Source organism: Trichosurus vulpecula, chromosome 3, assembly GCF_011100635.1.
Source record: "Trichosurus vulpecula isolate mTriVul1 chromosome 3, mTriVul1.pri, whole genome shotgun sequence".
NCBI classification, from domain to species: Eukaryota; Metazoa; Chordata; class Mammalia; order Diprotodontia; family Phalangeridae; genus Trichosurus; species Trichosurus vulpecula.
In genome coordinates this window covers 188,275,749-188,297,264 of record NC_050575.1, presented here as the reverse complement: position 1 = coordinate 188,297,264, position 21,516 = coordinate 188,275,749, and positions in this window count along the sequence as shown.

Genomic DNA, 21,516 nt, shown 5'->3' with positions numbered 1-21,516 from the left:
GGCCACTGAGAGACAATTTATTATGGAATTTTAGTACATGGAAATTTACTACACTCATTTCTATATTGTATTTTTAAATTAGCTCTTTTATAGACAAGACATAGGGGCAACAGAGTCGATCCAACCCAATCCAATAAATATCTGTGAAGCACCTACTGTGTGCCAGGCACTGTGACACAAAAAGGAAGATAGTCCCTGCCCTCAAGGAGCTTACAATCTAAAGGGTGAGACAACACATAAAAGAAGGCAAGAAAGAGGGGAATGGAGGTGGGGAAGAGGAAGGTAAGAAGACTACTGGATTTGGAATGAAGACCTGGACTTCTGCTACTCGCTAGCTATGAGACCCCAGGCAAGTCATTTAATGCTCAGGATTAATTTTCATTGATGGAGGATGTTGACAAATATTGGAAGGAACCATAATCTCATGCTTTAAACTAGAATTGGACCTCAGCAATCATTCAGTCCAATCTATGCCAGAACAAGAATCTTATCTACAACATCACTGGCAAGTAATTATCCAGCCTTTGCTTGAAGCCCACCAGTGACTAGGATCTTACTACCTATTCCTAGGATAGTCATTTTCCATTCTTTTGCAATGGGGATCTGGCACATGCCAGAGAGTATCAACATAACTTGCTTTGATGCAACTTTCCCAAGTGGAGAGACTAAGGAATCTGTTCCTGGAGAGACTGTGGAAGGTATAGAAGTGCTGTAACTAGTTCCAGTCCCTAACCACTTGATTAGAAGAAGACATTTTCAATGAGCTGTGTAGCCAGACCTGGGGGTACCTTTCAAAAGGCCTGCCTCAGTTTTAGCCTACTCTCTTTGCTCTCTTTCCAGCAGTGCTGGAAGAGGAGAGCAGCCTTGGGGCTCTCTCCTCTCTGAGTCTTTTGTGAAAGGGTCTTGAGTCCTTGTTCTCTAATTTTGTCTTTTTCCATTTTAAGTGAAGGGAATGAAGCCTCTGGTCTTATGAGTTAATTGGGTATGGCTGGACAAGTTGTGTGCTCTAAGAAATGATGAGCTCAGTGATCTTAGAAAAACATGGAAAGATTTGCATAAAATAATGAAGAGTAAAATGAGCAGAACTAAGGAAACACTGTATACAGTAACAGCAATACTGTTTTAAGAATGACTTGAGTAACAAGTGTTGTAACAATCTTGCTAGCAGCTGCTGTGGAGGGGTGTAAAACCAACAACGACCAGCTCACAGAAGGCTGCGAGCCCAGGTTCTTTTGATCTGCTTTACTAAGGAAAGCAACGTTAAGGGGTTAACAATCTCACTTTAATCCAGCATACAAATATCATTCACTTTGTTCAGGGGAAAAAGCCAGCACCCTGAACTTCAGACCAAATACAAATTACAAACATACATTTATAAACAGACCAAATACAATTCATAGTTACCAGCATCTGAGTTCAGCCAGGAGCTTGACAATGGCTGGCTCAGAGTCACATGTCACTACTGCTGCAGCTCGGAGCTCTAAAAAAGGAAAGCCAACCCCTGGTTTTACATATCTTGTTCAGGGTCAAAGGTGAGTCACACATGCGACTCACCCACGTGACCTAAAATCATCACAAAAATGAGACTTAAACCCCCATGGTCTAAATGCCTCTGATGTCACAAACACAAACACTTCATTCAAACCCATGTAAACTAAGCTTTCCCTTGAGGCAAGGAGGTCACCAAAGACTCCTAATTTAATCAAGGAAACAAAGGCCAAACTCTTCAAGGGCACTTGGTTGAATAAGTGCTAAGAGCCCATCTTGATTCCCAATACAAGTTATTTTGATTATTATAAATACTAGTTATTTAAATTAACTATTAACTATATATGAAACAAATGTATATTTGTTATATATAAATATAAAATAAATATAAATAAAAAATATAACAAATTAACTGTAATGGACATAAAAAAAGATGCTATCTGCATCTGGAGAAAGAACTGATAAATAGAAATATGTATAGAATAATTTTACATATATATACCTATTTATGTATAATGGTAGCCATCTGGAGTGGGAGGGAAGGGTTGGGGAGAGAGGAAAAAAAGGAACTTATGTGATAATTTTGTTGTATATTTGAAAGGAATAGCAAGTTATGCATAGTAGATTTGCAGTTTCAAGTGCAATCATCTCTTTTATTGTACTATGTTAGGAAAATGCTTGTTTTATTCCATAAATTAAAAAAAAATAGGAGAGTGTTCCAGCATCCAAGCATTCTAGAATCTGAGTTTTGTAACCAGTACAGCACGATGCCCAGAGGAGCTTCTTGAGTGACCTTAGGGATCTGGCCCTCGGTAACCATGCTGACTTCTACAGCAATCACATTCAATCTAAACATGAACTTGATGAGACCAGTGCTATGTAGACCTGAGCTAAAGTTTGATCCCTCAAAGCCATATAGAGTCTAGGGGGAAATGGGCCCAAGCTTGGAGAGCACAAGGGACAAAGATGCATTTCGAAGCTGTTGGGAATCCTTTTACTGGAGTCCTTAAGAAAGTCCTTAAGAATTGTGTAACTTTTCTTCTGAGCTTTTTGGAGAGCCTGGAATGTGTTTTCCTCCTCTCATTCAGTCTGTTCCTAGGTTCCAGTGCAGACATTGCCATCAGCTAGTTATTCTGGAGACGCTGCTGGGATGCCTATAGGACTATGGGAAAATCAAAATCTTCCAGTCCTCCCAAGTCCTCCAGATCCATCTTGGGCCATGGGGGAGTGAGATGGCCAAGGCACTCCCCTCTCCCCCCAGGGACTTTGCTGGAATGCTTTCTCCTCTACACTGTTAGTTGAAGCTAGGTAGCAAAGTGGATGGAGCTCTGGGCCTAGAATCAGAAAGACTCAAATCTGTTCTCAGACACTCACTGTGTGACCTTGAGCAAATCACTTCAGTTTGCCTCAATTTCCTCAGCTGTGAAATGGGGATAATAATAGTACCCAACACCCAGGGCTGTTCTGAGGATCAAATGAGATAATATTTGCAAAAGCCTTAGCACAGTGCCTGGAACAGAGTAGGCACTTAATAGATGCCATCTGTTATTATCTACACTGCCAGGCTCTTGAATCTCTGATTCTAGCTAGTTTGAAAACCAAGTCTCTCAGTCAAAATAGACGACACTGGGGAGCTGTCTGGGTGTTGTTTACAACCAGTATACAATTTAGATGTGTTTTTACCTTATAAACATATCGTGGTATAGCATCTTATGAGTTATTTTAGTTGGGATGGGTTGATTTGATTGAATTGGCCTGCAACCCCTCCATCCCCATGCCACCCCTACCACCTATGCCTAACATACTACCAGGTCCCATACTAAGAACTTAAATGTTAATTTCAAAGGAAAACAACTTTGAAAGACTTTAAAATTCTGATTAATGCAATGACCAACCACTTATTCAAGAAAAGTAACTTGGAAATCCTACAGAAGCACAGTTTCAAGGCAGCCTGAACTGGGCCAGGGTGCGCTCTTACCTTAGCTTGGAAAGTTGCCTTGCCCCTCAAGGAACTTAGTATATTCAGGAAAAAAGGTCTTAGGAATATTTTATAAGTTTAAGTGCCTCTATTGTTTATCTTCCCTACTAGTCAGCTAGTTTTATATCAAAGTAAGTTAATCATTAGGAAATGAGATAATACCATCTGATTATAGTAAATGAGAAACCTAGAGAAGGGAAGTTAGAACTGGGGTGGTCTTGGAGCTTGGAGCTCCTTAGAGACAAGATTTTTCTCACTCTTGCTCTCTCTGTCTCTGTCTCTGTCTCTCTCTCTCTCTCAGAACTACTAGAACTAGACCCTACTTTTCTGACTTAATGACTCCAATAATTTAGGTAAAAAGTAGGGATCTTGACCCAGATCCCTTCCATTGTATTTGTCACCACCTCCCACCCCCATTATGCCCCAGCTCTTGCTTCTGAAAATCTAAATAAGACCCTAATAATAAGCACTTCTATCAATTTGGAGGACTAACGAGTTTCACTAATGCAAACATAGGGAGAGCCCAAGGGGAGGAAGGGGAACTTAGAGTATGTGTGTAGACATCTTAAGGGGTTGGGTTGGTTTCACTAAGCTGCTTTTCCTCCCCCCTCCCTTTTCTTTTTTTAAACAAAGGAAAGTGGGGAGGGAACAAAAGGAGAGGAGAGTGGGAAAGATATATTCAGAAGTAAAGATAATGTAAAAACATAATGTATCAACAGAAATTAAATTTTAAAAATAAAGGTAGCACAGAACAGGCCTTCAAGGAGGCAAAGAGGGTCAGGATTGGGGCAGCCAGGTGGTGCAGTGAGTAGAGCACCAGCTCTGGAGTCAGGAGGACCTGAGTTCAAATGTGACCTCAGACACTTGACATACTTACTAGCTGTGTGATCTTAGGCAAGTCACTTAACCCCAATTGCCCTGCCTTCCCCCCTGCAAAAAAAAAAAAAGGTCAGGATGTTATGGACACACATTAGGGGCTCCAGAAATGCTTGAGCCTATTCCTGCTGAGTCCAGTGATAATAATATGAGAGTCAGGGCCTTGTGATTGAAGTGGGCTTGATTCTAAGTATTACATCATATTTTTGACAAGTGGGGGAGGGGGCTTTCTCATAAAGGAGGGGTTTCTCCTGAGGTCTACAAAGAATGTCAGGTGGACCACTGCTGGAGCAATCTATTAGGCCAAAGAGCAGAAAGGTCACTCGAATCAGGTGACTGGGTCCTAAGGCAATCTGCCCTCTGTGTCATCAGTTAAATGAGGAATTTAGACTAAGTGTTCTTTAAGACCAAGCCTGTCCAACCTTAAGATAATGTAAGTTTTAACAAGTGGCCTAGCTCATTTTTAAGAGAAAGTGACAGACAGACAGACAGACAGACAGACAGACACACACACACACACACACACACACACACACACACACACCACTCCACTCCGCCCCGCCCCCCCCACACACACACAGAAGGAGGGGAAGGAACACCCTTTTAAGCAGGTAGTACATACCAAAGTCTGAGCTAAACCAATGGCAGATCTGTGTGAGCCATTTAGCCGGCTCTTCTCTACCTGGCAGAAAGTAGTGGAGATCATTGTGAATACTAAGTATTAATTCAATTCAACAAATATTTATTAAACAACTATTATGCACAGTATAAAAACAATCCCTAGGAATCTCAAGGAGCTTATCTTCTGCTAGAAGGGATATAACAAGTATACAAATAAGAATAATAGAAGGAGGGATGCTTTGCTGCGGGGATTGCTGGAAGCTTCAGAGAGAAGGTGGTGCCTCAGGTGAGCCTTGAATGAAGTCAAGGATTTGGTAAGTTCTGAATGGGGGAGAGCATTCCCGACCGAGGCAGCTAAGTGCTGCAGTGGGTAGAGTGCTCAGCCAGGAGTCAGGAAGATTCATTTTTGTGAGTTCAAATCTGGCCTCAGACACTTACTAGCTGTGTGTCCCTGGGCAAGTCACTTAATCCTGTTTGCCTCAGTTCCTCATCTGTAAAATGAGATGGAGAAGGAAATGGCAAATCACTCCAGGATCTTTGCCAAGAAAACCCTAAATGGGGTCATGAAAGAATCAGACGAGACTGAAAAACAACTGAACAACAGATAAGAGCTGACTTGGCAATAACTAGAATTTGTGAAGGGATCAGTCAGTTAATAAGCATTTATTAAGTGCCTACTGTGTATCTTCCAGACACTGTGCTATGCTGTGAGGATACAGAGAAAGGCAAGGACACACAGTCCCTGCTGTCTCTGTCAGTTTAATTGGAAGACAGCATACAAACAAATACAGGTATACACAAGCAAGACACATACAGGATAAACTGGGGGTAAACTACTCAGAGGGAAGACACTAAGATTAGAAGGTCTGGGAAAGGCTTCTTGCAGAAAGTGGGTCCTAAGTTGGGTGTATGGAATTGTAAAGGTAGAAGGGAGTCAGATCAGAGTGAGGCTTAGATGGCAGCCTGAAGTATTCTGGCGATGGGGACTCTGGGGCTCTGGGAACCCCCTTGAACTCTCCTTGAATCTTCCCACTTGGACCTGGCATTAGCCAGAGGCCATAAGCCTTTCATTATCACCATGCCCCAATCTCAGTTACGTCCAGATTGCCTCCGGTTACTTCCCACCCTAGATCCTATCAAAATTCTGTTTTGATTCCCAGTGCCTGACCTCTAGTCACCCCACCCTACTGGCCACTCCCGTCAAGATCCTCCCTAGACACCTCCCCTCCTCCAGTTACCCCAGACTACTTGGCTATCCCAGATCCCTCCCACAGTCTTTTCTGTATATAAGATCCATCTTGCCTCCATGAAGGTGCTCAGATTCAATCTAGCTCAGATTTAATCATCTGATCTGCTTGTCAATGCAAGGGGCACGAAATACTCAGATTCCTTAAGAGTCTCCTCAACATGGTAAATCTTTAATAAACTTTGTTTTTCTTTGACTGAAAGAAAGCTTGGGTTGAATTCATTCTGGTAGAACCTGCGTGTCACTATTTCAGGATCACAGCACCCCTAAACCTCAACAGTGGGACCACAGAAGAGTCTGAGCTAGGAAGTGGCATGGTTTGCTCTGTACCTTAGAAAGCATATTCCCAGATTGAATAGGGTGGACTGAAGGAGACACAGGGAAGATCAGTTTGGAGGCTCTGTCAGACATGCCCCAATTGACAAAAATGGTCAAAGGATATGAATAGGCAGTTTTCCGAGGAAGAAATCCAAACTATCAGTAGCCATGTGAAGAAAATGCTCTAAATCACCAATAAATAGAGAGATGAAAATGAAAACAATTCTGAGTTAACACTTCACACCCATCAGATTGGCAAAGTTGACCAAAAAAGTAAAATGACAAATGCTAGAGAGGCTGTGGAGGAAAGAACAAGGAAATAAGCAAGTATATAGCACCTCCTTTGTGCCAGGCACTGTTCAAAGTGAGCACTTTCCAAATAGAGCACTGGGCCTGGAGTCAGGAAGACCTGAGTTCTAATCCAGCCTCAGCCACTTACTGTGTTAACTCACAGCAAGTATCTAAACTTCTGTTTGCCTCAGTTTCCAAATGGGAATAATTACAGCACCTGCTTTTCAGAGCTGTTATGAAGAGCAAATGAGATATTTGTTAAGTGGTTAATCACAGTGTCTGCATGTGATTAAATGCTTACTCCCTATACCTCAAAGAGATCAAAGAAAGAGGAAAGTGAACCATTTGTACAAAAATATTTATAGCAATTTTTGCAGTGGTAAAGAATTGGAAATTGACAGGGTGTCCATCAATCAGGGGATAGTTTCAGAGAAACCTGGGAAGATTTGTATGAACTGATGTGGAATGAGGTAAGCAGAAAGAGAAGAACAATTTATACAATACCTACAATCCTGTAAAGATTGAAAAATTAGGAACTCTGTTCAACAATCAACCACAATTTCAGAGAACTCAAGATAAAAATATGCTGTCTCACACACATACACACATACATATATATATAGATAGATATGCATACATATCTATCTATCTGTCTATCAAGAGTGGGGGCACCAATACAAAAATTTGTTTTGCTTGACTATACATGTTTATAAGAGATTTTGTTTTTCTCAATGTGGTGGTGGGGGAGGGTGGGGTTAGGGGAGAAGTGAGAGGGAGAGAATGGAACCTGAATATAAAATAAAATTGAATTTTTAAAAAATTGAAAATATAGGGGAAAAATAGACACCAAAATCTTTTGTGATATCTTGATGGACTAAAAGTGTAGAAATCCCCCAACCACTTGGTAGTCTTAAGACTTGGTAAAAAGTTCCTAAGCCCTATGCAAGGACCTAGGACAGCAGATAGTCTCATCCTCTATTGCAACAACTACTTGCTGTCCTTGGATAAGAGACCCTATAATTTTGTCTTTTAAGAATTTGGTCCCCTCTCCTTGTCTCCTGTCCTTGAACAGGGAATATTTTCTTATTCTGATAATAAATCCTGCCATTTGCATTCCAAATACTCCTCATTTCTCCCTGGCTGATTCCTCTCTTTCTCTACCCCCTCCTATGAAATGCTTTATTTTTTTTACCCTAAGTTGCCACAAAATACAGCTGATTGGCAGTATAGTGTCAGAAGATGTGAAAAAATATGGAAATCATATTTGTACCCCAGGAATCAGAATTCGCTGCTAGTAAAAGCAGATTCCTTAGCATGGCAATAAATCTCTTTACTTTCAGCATGGTCTTCTGTCCTTGACCCATAGTCACCAACACTTGCTGATGGATATGCCCCTCCCAAGAAGTTCAAGAGAACTTCTCAACAGAGGCTCTGTCAAAAACCCAGAGAAGAGGTGAGGGACTAGACCTAAGGTAATATTGATGTGTGAAGGGTGGAGGAGAAAGTGGAGAGTTGTGGAAGCAGAATGGACAGGAATCAGCAGCCCAGTGGATTTGGGGGTGGGGAGGAAAGAGTCAAGGATAGCTCAGATGGCACTAGTCTCAACTTGGTTAACTGGAAGGAAAATGGTGCCCTCTATAGAAATGGGTAAGCTTAGAAGGGAGATCTTTTTCCCCCTCAGGAGTTGAAGAGGAAGATAATGAATTTTGTTTTGAACTAGTTAAGTTTGAGGAGCTAGTGGGAATCCACCTGGAAATAGTGGGTGATATAAGAGCCTAGAGTTAAGGAGAAGGATTAGGCCTGAATGCTCAGCTTTGGACATTCACTGTGTAGAAGTGATACTTGAACCCATGGGAGCACATGAAGTCACCAAGAGAGTGAGAGAAGAGGGCCCCAGACAGAGCCTTGGGGAACACCCAAACTCAGAGCACTGGAAATGGATAATGATCCAGCAAAGAAAATTAAGGAGAGGTCAGATAGGTAGGAGGAGAACCAGAAGAGGACTATCACTGAAGACCAGGAAAAAGGGAGAATCCAAAAGGAGGGGTAATCAACAGCATCGAAAGTTGCAAAGAGGTCAAGGGGGATGAGAATTGAGAGAAGGCCATGAGAATGATCAGATAAGAGAGCTTTGGTAGCCTAGGAAAGAACAATTCCAGTAGAGGGTGGAGTCAGAAGGCCAAGGGGTTCTGACGTGAGGAAGTGGTGAGGAATTGGCGGTAAAAAGTGTAGGTAACTTTCTTTTTTTAGAAGTTTGTGAAAGAGAGGTATGGGATGGTATCTTGGTTATAACCCAGGGTCAAGTAAAGGTTTTTTTAAGGATGGGGGAGATCTGGGCATACTTGTAGTCAACAGGGAAAGAGCAGAAGGTGCCAATAGATAAGGAAGTATTAGGGAGGAAGGCAAGATGGGAAGAGGATGAGTTAAAGTCAAGCTTCCTGAGGAGAAGGGAGGGGCTGGATCAAGGGCACAAGTAGAGATCTTGGTCTTGGCCAGAAGAAGAGGTATCTCTTCCTCAGAGACTTCAGCAAAGGAGGAGGAGGGAAAAAAAATCATGATGCAAAAGGATTCTGAGGTATGGAAGAAGAGAGAAGAGGGAACTCAGGCAGATGGTCTGACACTTGACACATGTACTAGCTGTGTGACCTTGGGCAAGTCACTTAACCCCAATTGCCCTGCCTCCCCCCCTTCAAAGACAAGCTATCTTAAATTACTTTGAAATTACTGTATGTATTATACCCATTGCTAGATTTATTAATAAGCATTTTGATAACTATGTTTCAATATTATTGGTTTCCTTTGGAATCTTAGGTGTTTTCTTTTATGCATTTAAAAAGTTATTCTGAAGAGTCTATAAGTAGGCTTCACCAGACTGCCTAAGGCTCCCATGACCCCCAAAAGATTAAGAATCCATTTGCTAGATAAAGCAAACTATACATTCCTGGCACTCTCAAAAAAGCAAAAAGAGTAAAGGGTTGGGATAGAGGATTGTAGAAGAGATAGAGACCATAGGGGCCACAAGGGACCTTAGGGGTCTTCTAATCCAACTGCCTCATTTCACAGATGAGAAAAGAGGGCTTCAAAAGTTAAGTAACTTGCCCAAGGTCACACAGGCAGAATCAGAATTTGAATCGCACCATAGCCTGGATTGGGGTTTTAGCAAGGAGTAAGTAGTGACAAAACAAGAAGCAAGGATATTAAAGGTAGGGCAGTAGATAGCTGAATGGGTTAGCTGTAGGATTGAAAGGTGATTAAATATCTGCCTGTTTAATTACCCATCTTCCTTCCTCCACCCTGTCCCTCACCAAGGTTAGTCTAGGTAACAGATCTTACAAGCAAGGCTCATACCCACAGGAGAGTCATAGGAACAATAAATGTTCACAATCCGGCTTATTTCCTTTATTTCAATATTTCAAAGATCATTAATTCTGATATTGTGGGTACTCACCCAACTAAGAGCTGCTCAGGTTAAAAAATCCATCATCCTGTGGCCCAGGATTGACTGTGAGACAAAAGACACAGTTTATTATCAGTCCTCCTACCTGGTTGCAACTTGCCAGGTGTGTACTCCGGTGTACTCTGCCAGCACAGCCTCCTAGCAGAACCCAGGGGACCTCCCCACCTGGAGGAGTTAAGTAAGACTTAAAGGAAAAATTCCTCTGATTTGATCTTGAGTTAATTTACTTGATGCCATTCAAGGAACAGGCTTCTAAGTTTGCCATAGTTGTGGAAGGTTAAAAGTGGAAGAGATCGTATAAATCAGCTACTGATTATACATCAAAGGAGCAGTTGGGGAAAATCTTAACCATTTCCCAGAAGCTAGAGAAGAGGTCAGGGGTCCATCTCCAGTTGTCCCAACCTCTGTCTTGCCACTGGACCCAGATGGCTCCAGAGGAGAAAATGAGGCTGGTGACTTTGCACAGCCTTCCCTCACTTAAATCCAACTCACTTGCAAGTCATGGCATCACCTTCCTGATGTCATGGTTCCTCTTCGAGTAGGAAGAAACAATAACAAAACAACAAAACAATAACCAGAGAAGAGGTCACTTTTGTTTTGGGTGAGGGTTGCCTTACCTGGAAAATTCTAGGCCTTGGAGTCCCTAATTCTACAAACTTAACCAGAGAGAGGACACTTGGGGGTGGCCAGTTTAGAAAGAGGGCTAAGGCCTGATGGAGCCAAGGCTTCGAAATGGTTAGAATCATATCTATTTACATTGAAGGAAGTATCAAATTACCCAGATGCTGAGGTCTAAAGAAAACTAACAAAAACACGGGAGAAGGAGGAAGAGAAAGCCCAGAGTGACTCACTGTAGTGTCCTTGTGACCGATCAAGGGTAACAAAGCAAAAAGCTTCATTTAGGACTTTGGCTTGAGTTTCCAGATGGAATTGTAATCTGAACCTAGGGCTGTTTTTCTTCAGAAAAGCAAATGGCTAGTTATAGTGTTTGGGCCGTTATGAAGCCTGCACAAGCTTGTCGATCTAGAATCACTATGTTACTAAATTGGTTTTATTTACCTCTGTGTTACTCAAATGGGAAGTCAGGTAACCTAAAATGCTAATGGCTAATATTTATATAGCTTAAGGTTTGTAAAGCAGTATCTCATTTGATCCTCACAACAACCCGGTGAGGAAGGGGTTATTCTCATCCCCATTTTATAGATGAATAAACTGAGACTGGGGCAGGGCAAATGACTGGCTCAGGATCAGGCAGCTAGTAAGTATATGGGGCAGAATTCAAATTGGGGAGAGGGAGAGGGAGAGGCAAAGAGCGAGGGGAGGGGGAGGGGGGATAGGAAGGGGGAGAGGAAGAAGAAGAGGGGGAGCCTCCTAGAACTGAGTGAATGTAAATATCAAATAGTAACCGTTTCTCTTCTGGCCAGGAGCCTAGAGGGTCTTCACCTCCCAGTTTGATTTTTTTTTTTTGAGTTTTGATTAAAGGGGCCACCCCTTTATTAACTTCTTAGAGAGACCTATTCACCGAATGGACATTACCTCACTCAAAGTGAGAGCTTGAAAAGACCTTAGCCTGAAAAGACCTGGGTCTCCCCATGCATCCTGGGCCATCTCCAGTCATCCTGGTGAATATCAGGCCACTGGACCCAGATGGCTCTGGAGGAGAAAGTGAGGCTGGTGACCTTGCACAGCCCTCCCTCACTCAAATCAAAGTCAACTGCAAATCATGTCATCATTTCCCTGATGTCATAGTCCTCTTCGAGAACCGAGGACAAACATGACAACAATTTATTAAGCCCCTACTACAGTTTGGGCCACTATCCTAAGCGCTGAGGGGGGGTGATAGGAAGATACCACTTCCTGTCCTCTGGAGTCCTACAGTCTACTGGGAGAAAAGGCACCAATATAAATGACTATAACACACAATAACATATTATAAAAAGAACAAAATGAAGTGTTACATGAGATGGGGAGTGAGCAGAGAGGTGGGAAAGGTCGCATTCGAGCTGGGCTTCAAAGAACATATCAGAATTTAATAGGGTAAGGGGGGAAGGAGGGTGTTCCAGATTTACCGAACAACGTGAGAGTCAGGAAAGGGCGGTCCATGCTCTGGGTGCAGAAGTAAACTCATCTACTAGAGCATAGAATATGTAGAGGGAAGTAATATGAAAGCAGACCAGAAAGGTTGGTGTACTGTGAAAGTCCTTGAATTCTAGGCAGAAAAATTGGAGCTTTACCAATGCAACGAAGATTAGGAGGGAAGCAGAAAATTGGGAGAAAATCTTTACAACTAGTGTCGCTGATAAAGGCCTCATTTCTAAAATATACAGGGAACTGAGCCAAATATATAGGAATACAAGTCATTCCCCAATTGAGAAATAGTCAAAGGATATGAATAGACAGTTTTAAGAGGAAGAAATTAAAGCTATCTATAGGCATATGAAAAAATGCTCGAAATCACTACTGATTAGAGAAATGCAAATCAAAACAACTCTTAGATAACACATCTCTCCTGTCAGATCGGCTAAAATGACAAAACAGGAAAATGATAAATGCTGGAGAGGATGTGGGAAAATTGGAACATTGTTACATTGCTGGTGGAGTTGTGAGCTGATCCAGCCATTTTGGAGAGCAATTTGGAACTACGCCCAAAGGGCTATAAAAATGTTCATACCCTTTGACCCAGCAATACCACTTCTAGGGTTGTATCCCAAAGAGATCACACAAGTGGGAAAAGGACCCACACGCACAAAAATATTTATAGCAGCTGTTTTTGTGGTAGCTAAGAATTGGAAATCAAAGGGATGCCCCTCAATTGGGGAATGGCTGAACAAGCTGTGGTATATGAAGGCAATGGAATACTATTGTGCCATAAGAAATGGGGATGATACGGACTTCATAACAACCTGGAAAAAACCTACACAACATAATGCTGAGTGAGTGGAGCAGAGCCAAGAGAACATTATACACAACCACAGATATATGGATTCTGTGAGGACTAACCCTGACAGACTTTGCTCTTCTCAGCAACACAATGTACAAAGACAACTCCAAAGGACTCACGATGGAGAATGCTATCTACATAGAGAGAAAGAACTATGAAGTATGAATGCAGATTGAGGCACACTTCATGCTCGCCTTTTTCTCCCCCCCTTTTTTTTTCTCTCTTTGGTTTTTGTTTTTGGGTTTTTTTTTTCTTTTTTTGGTTCTGTTTCTTCTTTCTCATGATTCATCCCATTGGTCATAATTCTTCTCCACTGCTTGACTAGTGTGTAAATTAATTCAATGTGAAGTTATACGGGGAAGTTACATGGGATTCCATGCCATCTTGGGGAGGGAGGGGGGAAGGAGGGGAGAAAATCTGAAACTCAAAATTATGTAGAACCGTGTGTTGTAAACTAAAAAGAAAAAAAAAAGAAAAAAAAAAGAAAAATTGGAGCTTTAGTCCCTATACAGAAGAAACCTACAAAAGATTTCTGAGCAGAGGAAGAATACAGTCAGATCTATGTGCATGGAATATTTTTCTGGATGGTGAATGAAGGACAAATTGGAGGAGAGGAGAGGGGAAGGAGGAGTAACACCAATATGGGAGATTGGTTGCATAGTGATCCCATAGACAGAAATGGTCGAGTTCAAAGGAGGAGGAGGTTTTGTAGGAAATTGTACCTGGTACATAGTAAGCACTTAAATGCCTACTGATAGTTTATAGGAAAGATAATGAGCCCAGTTTTGGATATTTTGAGTTTGAGATGCCAGTGGGACAACCAGACAGAGATGTGTGGTAAAGAAGCAGGGCCAGAGTTTGGGAGAGAGAGTCAGGCATAGAGATACAAATCTGTGAGTCATCTGCATAGAGATTTTAGTATCATAAAACTAGAGCTGGAAGGGACCTTAAAAGTCTCCAAGCCCAATCCCCTCATTTTTCTGATGAGGGAACTGAGGCTTAGAAAGGTTAAGTGACATTCTCAGAGTTACAGAGCTATTTTAACCTGAGGCAGGATTCAAACCCAGGTCTTCTTGACTCTAAGTCCCATGCTCTATGCACTGTGCTCCTCTATACCATGAGAATTGAGACAAAGGGCCATGAGGATGAAGAACAGATTCTGTGTGAGAGAAAAAGGCGAGAGGTTATGGTCTGTGAGTGTAACTTCAGGACATCAGCCCTAGAATTGAAGGTGCATCCATTTTGGACCTCAGAGGCCATCTAGTCCAACACAAATGTGAGCATATCAGAATCAAAAACTTGGAAGTGTTTGGGGGAGGGGGTAGTCAGAAGCAAACACTTTTGGAAAGGGATAGGGTCAAAGGAAAAAATTGAATAAATGGGAGACGGGATAGGATGGAGGGAAATATAGTTAGTCTTTCACAACATGACTATTATGGAGGTGTTCTGCATGGCTACACATGTACAACCTATATCGAATTGCCTGCTCTCTCTATGAGGGTGGATAGGGAGGAAAGAAGGGAGAGAATTTGGAACTCAAAGTTTAAAAAAAGAATGCTAAAAATTGTTTTTACATGCAACTGGGAAATAAGATATACAGGCAATGGGGGATAGAAATCTATCTGGCCCTACAAGGAAGTAAGGGGGAAGGGGATAAGGGGGAAAGTGGGATGATAGAAGGGAGGGTAGCCTGGGGAAAGGGGCAATCAGAATACATGCCATCTTGGAGTGGTGGGGAGGGTAGAAGTAGGGAGAAAATTTGTAACTCAAAATCTTGTGGAAATAAATGTTTAAAACTAAAATTAAATAAATTAATCTTTAAAAAAAAGTTGGAAGTGACCTAAGAAGTTATGCCTTTCCATTTGTACCTGAACAAGGCTACCCTCCACAACATCCCGGACAGATGGACATCCCTTTCCACTTAAAGAAGGAAAATATCACTCCTCTCAGCCTGCCAGAAAGAGAAGTCATTAAAGTAACAAGTATTTAACAAGTACCTGCTACATGCACTGTGCTAAGCAATGGGGTTACAAAGAAAAGCAAAAAGAAAAACAACGAAACAAGACAAAGTTCCTGACCTCGAGGAGCTTACAATCACATCTGGGAAACGATATGCAAACAACTATGTACAAATAAAATATAGACAGGATAAAGTAGAGACAATCAAGAGAGAGAAGGCACCAGGATTAGAGGGAATGGGAAATTCTTCAAGCAGAAGGTGGAATTTTAGCAGAGACTGGAAGGAAGCAGGTAAGCCAGGAGGAAAGAATGAGAAGAGAGAGAATCCCAGGCATTGGAGACAGATAGTTATTGGGAGAATTGGGAATTGGGAGATGTCTTGCAGGGAGGGGAAGAGAAGAGCAAGGAGGCTGGGTCACTTTATCACAGAAGATGTGGAGGGGAGTAGGGTGTGGGAAGACTGGAAAGATAGGAAGAGGCCTGGTTGTGAAAGGCTTCAAAAGCCAAATAAACTTTTATATTTGATCTTGGATGTAATGAGGAGTCCCTGGTGCTTACTGAATTAGGGGTAGGTGGGGTTTAAATGGTGAGATCCGAGATTTAGGTATGTCAGTTTGACAGTTGAGTGAAGGATGGACTGGGGAAGGTGGGGAGAGACCAGAGGCAGGGAGACCAAGCAGAAGGCCATTGCAATAGTCCAGGTGAATCAAAAGACCTGTGGTTCAAGATCCAGCTCTGATGCTCATCACAAGCTTGACTGTAGGCATGGTACTTCAAATGCTTGAGTCTCTTTCCTCATTTGTAAAATGAGAAGGTTGGACTTAATGACCTCTAAGGTCACTGCTAGATCTAATTCTTTCAATCTAAGCATGCACATTTGATAGTTTCTGTGTAAGAAAATGCAACTTTCTATCAATATCCAGGGGCCATTTGTTACCCATGTTCATTGCATGTGTTGAAGTCTAGGGGTGCTGGGAACCCCAAAATTCGAGGGCAAACGATGTGGGTCCTGCCTTGAAAGAATTCAGCCCAAGCCTTCTTTCAGTCAGAGACAGGGTTTATTAAAACACAGGTAGGGGTGGGTGAGATTTTAAGAATCCTTGCTATTGGCCAGATTTTAAGAAATTGAGCATTTGTGACTTATTGACAAGCAGGCCAGATTGAATCCGAGCAATTTAATGGGGGAAAGACAGACACTTATATACGGTGGTGAAAGGGGTCTAGATGCACTCAAAGGTGGGGAGTGGCAGGGGGTGAGATCAGGGAGGTAACAGACAATGAAAAAGGCTGGGCTAGGTTAGAGGTAACAGAGCATTGGAGATCTGGGTGTGGGGCCACAATGAAAGGCCAGTTGAAATGATTACTAGGATGAGTCGATATTTCAGGCTAATACCAGAGACTTGGCCATGGAGGAAAGTTCAAGGAAGTTCAGGGTTAGGGAGGGGGTTTCCAGGGCCCATACCCAGTCACATGGAATAGATAGACAGACAAAAAGATATGGAGCTTGCATTCTAATGGAAGATGATGTGTTGGTAAGCAAAATGGGCTCTTAACACTTAGTTCACCAAGTGTGCTTGAAGAGTTTGGCTTTTGTTCCCTTTGAGTAATTCAGTGTATTTCATTGAGCCTTACTAGGTGCTAAGCCCCAGGCCCAAACCCCTATTAGGTGTAAAACCTATGTGGGTGTGGATTGGTAACTAAGATGGGGCCCAAGGTGGGGCTAACTCAGGGGAGGGCCTAGTTTTACACATGAGTTTGAGTGATAGGTTTGGGACATCAGAGGCTCTTAGACCATGAGGGTTTAAGTCGCCTCTTTGTGACGATTCTAGGTCATGTGGGTGAGTCAAATGTGTGACTCACCCCTGATGCTGAAAAAGATATAAAACCAGGGGTTGGCTTTCTCTTCTTTGGAGCTCTTACCCACAGCAGTGGTGGCGCCTGTGACTCTGGGCCAGCCCTTGTTCTGAGCTCCCGGGCTGAACCTAAATGTTGGTAACTATGAATCTGTATTTGGTCTGTCTGTTGATGTTTGTAATTTGTTTGTAATTTGCTCTGAAGTTCAGTGTGCTGGTCTCTTCCCCTGAACTAAGTGAATATTTGCATGCTGAATTAAAGTAAGCTTGTCAACCCCTTCATGTAGCTTTCCTTAGTTAAGCAGATCAAAAGAACCTGTGCTTTTGCAGTGTGCTTGTTGTTGGGGTTGTGCTGGTCTTGCACCCCCACAACAGCTGCTAGCCAGATTGTTAAAACAGATGACAAGATCTCAAGAGGTTCTGGAAAGTGGGAGGTATCAAGGAGAAGGAGATGGAGGCTAGAGAGAGTCCTCAGAGAAGTAGATGAAGCATAGCTGGAGTATTCGAAATGCTTTTTTCAGGAAGGAAGTCCCCAAGGAAAGAGGAAGGCTCCAGGTCAGAGGTTTCCCAGGGTGGTAATGTGGCCTTCATGAAGAACGGCAGGGAGAAAGATGTCACATGGTTGTCAAAAAGAAGAAACAAAAGCTTTATCTTGTCTGGAGTCTTCCTCTATGGGTTCCCTTATCCCTCTCCATTATCCAAAAGGAGAGCATTTGCTCTGTATTTATCATAGGAGTTGAAAGGGAGGGTAAGTTAGGAAAGAGAGTCTTTCCTTCACCCAATCCAGGCATATGTATTCCCAGAAGACAAATTCATTTCAAAAGCAGCCTGCACAGAATATGATTAGGATGGTAAACATCTTGCCCAAAGTGATACTATGCAATTCCCAAGCCAAATGGAAAAAGCTTTTGGATCATTCTCTCCCTGAGCATTTTTTTTTGTAATTGGATTCTTCCAGTTAGTCCAAAAACAAACTCACTATCACCCCTCCAAAACCCTTTCCCCCTCTTCTACTTTCCCCATTATTGTAGAGGGCAACATCATCCTCCCAGGCCTCAGGTTCAGGACCTTGGCATCATCCTCGCCTCCTTACTATCTCTCACCCTCATATCCAATCTGTTGCCACTCTGTTGCCTGTTGTTGATTTCGTCCATCCGATATATCTTGAATAATTCCCTTCTCTCCTCTAACATTGCCACCACTCTAGTGCAGACTCTCATCACCTCATGCTTGGCTTATTGCAATAGCCTATTGGTGGGTCTGCCTTCCTCAACTGTCTCCTCCTCCCAAGCCATGATCCACTAAAGTGATTTTCCTAAAGTGCAGGTCTTGTCACTCTTGTCACTCCCCTAGCTCAATAAACTCCAGTGGCTCCCTATTGCCTCCAGAATCAAATACAAAATCCTCTGTTTGGCATTTAAAGCCCTTCATAACTTAGCCTCCTCCTACCTTTCCAGTCTTCTTACACCTTACATCTCCCTCTCCGTACCATGTCCTCTTCAATCCAGTGACACTGGCCTCCTGGCTATTTCACTGACAAAACACTCCATCTCTCAACACTCTCTCCGGTTGCCTCCCAGTCCTGGAATGTTATTGTTCTTCATCTCTGCCTACTGGTTTTCCTGACTTCTTTTAAGTCTCAACTAAAATTCTATCTTCCACCAGAAGCCTTTCCTCTCTTCATTATTTCCTATTATCCAGCATATAGCTTGCTTTGCATATATTTGCATGTTGTCTCCCCCATTAGACTGTGAGCTCCTTGAAGGCGGGACTGTTTTTTCTCTTTCTTTGTATCCCCAGGGCTTATCACTATAGCTGGCACACAGCAGATGCTTAATAAATGTTTACTGGTTGAGCGTATCTTTTACCTTGCAGTTATTTATCCTTCCAAAATAAACAACCAAGACCATACATACTTCAGGATAACTCCTTATAGCCAAGGATGTTGGACTAGGTCAGGAAACTGCAGGGTTGTACATTGGAAAGAACCCTAGATTTGACCTGGAGAACTCGGTTTGAATCCTGGCTTTGACACTGGTTACCCGGGTGACTGTGGGCCACTCACACAACTTCACTGAACCTCAGTTTCCTAATCTGTAAAATGAAGCCTAAATGATCTCTAAGCTTTCTTCCAGATCTTCTAATGCTGGTTCTGTCACTAAATTGTTAGGTGACCTTTGGCAAGTTACTTAATTTCTCTGGGCAGTCAATAAGTACTTATTAAGTGTCTACTGAGTGTCAGGGGTTGCTAGGTGGCTCAAATCAGAGGACCTGAGTTCAAATTTGACCTCAGACACTAGCTGTATGACCCTGGGCAAATCACTTAACCCTGTTTGCCACAGTTTCCTCACCTGCAAAATAAGCTGGAGAAGGAAATGGCAAATCACTTCAGTACCTCTGCCAAGAAAACCCCAGATGGGGTCATGAAGAATTGGACAGGATCAATTGACTAAAAAACAACTATGTGCTAGGCATTGTCCTAAGTCCTGAGGATATAAAAAAATGACAAGAGACAGTCCCTGACACGAACAGGCTCACAGTCTAAGGAGGGAGACAACAAGCAAATAAATATGTACAAACAAGCTATGTACAGGACAAATAGGAAAGCAAATTAATAGAGGAAAGTCACTAGAGTTAAGAGGGATTGAGAAGTTACATCTGTAAAATGAAAGGGTTGGTCTCTTCCAGCTCTATGATCTGGTGATTACATAGCCTAACTGATACAATGGAATAAGGTAGAAACCAACCCAGCTAATAATGGGCCTCAGCTCAGTTGACCCTGCCCAGCTGACTCAGACTCAACAGTTCCTTCACTGGAGTCTTTGCTGAGGCATTTAGGGACTTCAGTCTCTAAGCCACAAGCATCAATCTTCCCAGACTTATCCAGCAACTTTAATGCTCTCAAAAGTGGACAAGGAGCAAATAAAATCAATGAACTTCCTGAGCAGGGCTCCCTTCCAATCTCTTTATTACTTGGACAAGGACCCGAGTGTAATGGCTATGGAAGGATGCTAAGGGAGTGTCGATAATGAGTTGGTTGGGGGTTTTCTATGGGTTGTTTTCTGTGGGTTTTTCCTTTTTTAAATCCCTGTTTCTTACTCGTCAGCCAGGAGGAGATTGAATATCGGATTAGACTACAGGATTGCATTATTGTGCTTGTGAATATGGGGTTTGCTTGTGAATTGAAAGAGGCACATAATGAATAACCTTCCTGAAGTGGAGGAGTTGAACAGGAAAGGAGCACTCTTTGAAGTGCTCTCTTGCACAATGTTTGGCGAAGCTCTGCATCCATGACTGGTCAGTGCTTAAACTGCCCTTCTGCTTGTACCTGGGTGACATCATTCATTCCATGGGGCCCTTTTTCAATCATTTGCTACAGTTCAGTAGTATAGAGTCATCTTTACATAGTGATGGAAGCAAGATTTGGGTAATTGCTGATTTCTCTGGCTGAAGAGACTCTCTTGTGAGAAAGCTTTTCTATTCGTCTAAGAAAAAAAATTGTATATTACTTATGTTCAATGAATATTTATTAAACAGCTATATTTTATTTTTTTCAACAAATACTTATTAAACTTATTTGTTAAATATGTGCAAGGCACACATATGTATATGGGGAGAGGGAGAAGGGGGAGAAAGAATGCAACTCTTCTTTGGATGCAGGTGGGCCTCGTGGTAGAGTAGAAATAGCACTGAACTTGGTGCCCTAAGATCTGAGTTCAAATCCCAAAGGTTGGAATGAATGGCCTCTTCATTCTCTTCTAGCTGTATATCTATGATCCTAGATAAATGAGATAATGTCTGTAAAGCTCTTAGCACAGAGACTGGCACAATTGGTAACACTCGATAAATGCTTATTTCCTTTCTTCCCTCTCCCTCTGGAATTTGTTTTTTTTACATTTGCTTAATTCCTACCACTATTCCCTACACCAGGGGCTTTTAACTTTTTTTTCTTTTGGTCATGGACCCCTTTGGCAATCTGGTGAAGCCTACGGATCCCTTCTTAGAATGATATTTTTAAATACATAAAATAACAAAGGAAACTAATTATATTGAAAAAAATTATAAAACTATTTAAAAAATAAGTTCACAGGCCTCCAGGTTAAGAACCCCTGCTCTAAACAGATATTACGCAGTATCATATCCTTGAATATGCTATTATGGAAACATTAAAAAATTCCTTTTTAGTTCAACTGAAAATATTAAGAAATAAATATTTCTATAGACCAGTATCTTATGCCATTTACCAAGATGAAGTCAAAATGGATACATGACGTAGACACAAAGGGAGATATCATAAGTAAATTAAAAGAACATGGTACATCTTACCTATCAGACTTTCTGGATAGGAGAATTTATAAATAAACGAGAGGGAGCAAGCATTGTGAGATATAAAATGGATAATTTTGATTGCATTAAATTAATTTTTTTTGTACAAACGAAACCAAAGTAGCCAAGATTAGAAGGAAGACAGAAAATTGGTGGACAGGG